A 2,660-nucleotide genomic window follows, 5' to 3' on the forward strand; every position below is an offset into this window, starting at 1 on the left:
TACTTCTACTAATAGCTGTACTAACTCGTTTCTTGTAAAGAAATTTTGAAAATTGTAGTTTAGTACTTAAACCATAGACTTTGATTATTATCCCTACACTTTTAATGTATCCCCATGAAATGAAAGTCATGATCTATAATATTAGAAGGGACCATATGTGTATAGAAGAAAATATTTTCGCTTCATTTTTTGCGCCCACTTTGCTTTTCTTGAATATTTACTATATATAAGTCTCGATTTCGATTATATTATAACTACAATAATAAAATTAGAATGATAAAATAATCAAACATATTCTTCACATGAAAATCTTTGTAAAGAATTTTTGTAACCTATTTCACAAATCGTACTAGATAATATTGAACAAAATTGACTAAGCATAAGAACTAAAAGTCCTATTTCCTTAAGGGAGGTGGCTATTAATAGAATATAAGGGCCGTTCTTCAAGGCGGGCAGTTCAGAGGTCGCGGGTTCGATTCATGGGGCTCTTGGAAGGCAAGGTTTTATCCTGAAAGGCAGGAGTTCCTTAGAAGACAAGGCGCATACATAGATTTGACTCGCTCGACACTTTGACAGTTCAGTTGGAGGGGCTCTTGGACTTTGGCCAGTTTGAGGCACAACCCACGATTTACCTAGTCTGCGTGAAGAGGGGTTGGATCGTAAACCCCAGGATTAGTCGCTGTAAGGTGGACACCTAGGTATCCAAAAAAAAAAAAAAAAAAAGAAGCAAAATTTAAGCCTTGTTTGAGCTCCATTTTTTCATAAAATTATATTTTTTAACAGTGATTTGACACCACTTTAACCACACATGCTCCAATAAAATAATATCACACGCAAATTCAAAGATTTTCTTTCTTTTTAACTACACATTTCATATCAACGCATTATTCAAAAATGCATTTTTTTTTACAAGATTGGGGCTCAAACAGGGGATTAATCAACCTTTGGCCCTTATTTTCTAAAACTCATTTTTAATCACATATATTATGAGACTCACAACTTGTATTAATTTTTTAACTATACAATTTATTGTTTTTTTTAATCAAAATCTACTAAAAATCAATTTTTATCTAAACCAAACATGGGCTCACAATAATTTGAATAGTCAAATCTTTTTCAAACAATTTTTCCCTTTTAGTTAGACATCATTTCAAAATTTTATGCTAAAGCCCCGTTTGATCCAAATTATATATTTTCAACCAAATAATCTTCCATAAAATAATATTACACATAAATCGAAAATTTTTCCTTCTTTTTCAGCCATCTATTTTTTAGAAAAATATTATTCGACCCATTTCATTTCCACAAAATGAGAGTCAAAGAGGGGCTAAAAGTCACAAATGTGACACACATGATGTCTTAAATTTTTATTTTTATTCTTTTTTTTTTTTTGATCAATTTTACCATTATTATCTTTAAAAACAAGTTGCGTTTGTTTTGTAAAACCGTATACACAAAAGTGAATTTCACTTGTTAGTTTCATTGCGCGAAGATTTATCTTATCTAGTACTTGTTTGGAGTAACTAAAAAATTGAAATTAAAGTCAACAATTAATTTTAGTCACTCACTTTTGGAACTCACAATTTATTAACTACAAAAATAATCAATTTTTGTCAAAATCTATTAAAATTTTTATAAAAGAATTTGTCGAACAGTCTATTAGTAAGTTGTATGAAAATTTCAAACTAATTTTGCATAAACTCAAAATAAAATATAAACAACCATATTCCTAATATTATAATTAATTCATAAATCAAAGTCTCATTGCATGCCACTTTATTCAAACAAGAAACACTCACCAAGCAAAAATTAAACTAAATTAAAATGAATAATCAATTCTTAAATAATTAGAATTCATACCGTGGAGACGTGTTAAGTTTGACCAGTTCTGTTCCTGGTCAACAAAAATGGCCAACTTGTCGTTTTCATTTTCTGTTGGCTTACGTGAGTCTCTACCTCTACATGTATAAATTCAATAATAGTCACTTGAGTTCAAGAAAAATTTCAAATTGGTTATTAAATTATTCTTGTGACTCATTTAGTCACTAAAGTTAAATAATATTACATAATCATCAATCCGTTAACCTGATTAAAGTCATATCCGACGTAGGAGTCGTTCAAGTGAACTAATGGCCTTTAAAGCAAGCACTTTATTTTTATCTTGCCTTTTATTTTAGGTTTGTGGTGATATTTTACGTTTTATTTATGGTTAAAATCGAGTTAGATATAAAAGAGGGAGATTTGAACTTTTTAACAAAAGTTCTTTTCTTTTAAAAATTGCATTATATTTCGAAGATAAGTAATATCACGATGTGGATACAATGATTGCTAGACAAATTCGATGTTTAACAGGTTGATATCGAATCCAGCATACATGTCTTTAAATGAGTAATAAAATATCTTTCCTTTAAGAATTGCATTTTACTCTTAAGATAAGTAATATCACGATATGGATAAAATGATTGCTAGACGAATTCGAGGTTTATCGGGTCTTTATCGAATCTAGTATACTTGCCGTTAAAGGAGTAGTTGATTGTGTATAACTTTAACATGTCACAAAAATACTTTGATAACCAATTTCAAATTTCTCTTGCACTTTAATGACCACTTATGAAATTAACTCTCTCTATACTTTCCTCTCTATTGACACACACACACGC

The sequence above is a fragment of the Olea europaea genome, chromosome 1, assembly GCF_002742605.1.
Source record: "Olea europaea var. sylvestris chromosome 1, O_europaea_v1, whole genome shotgun sequence".
NCBI classification, from domain to species: domain Eukaryota; kingdom Viridiplantae; phylum Streptophyta; class Magnoliopsida; order Lamiales; family Oleaceae; genus Olea; species Olea europaea.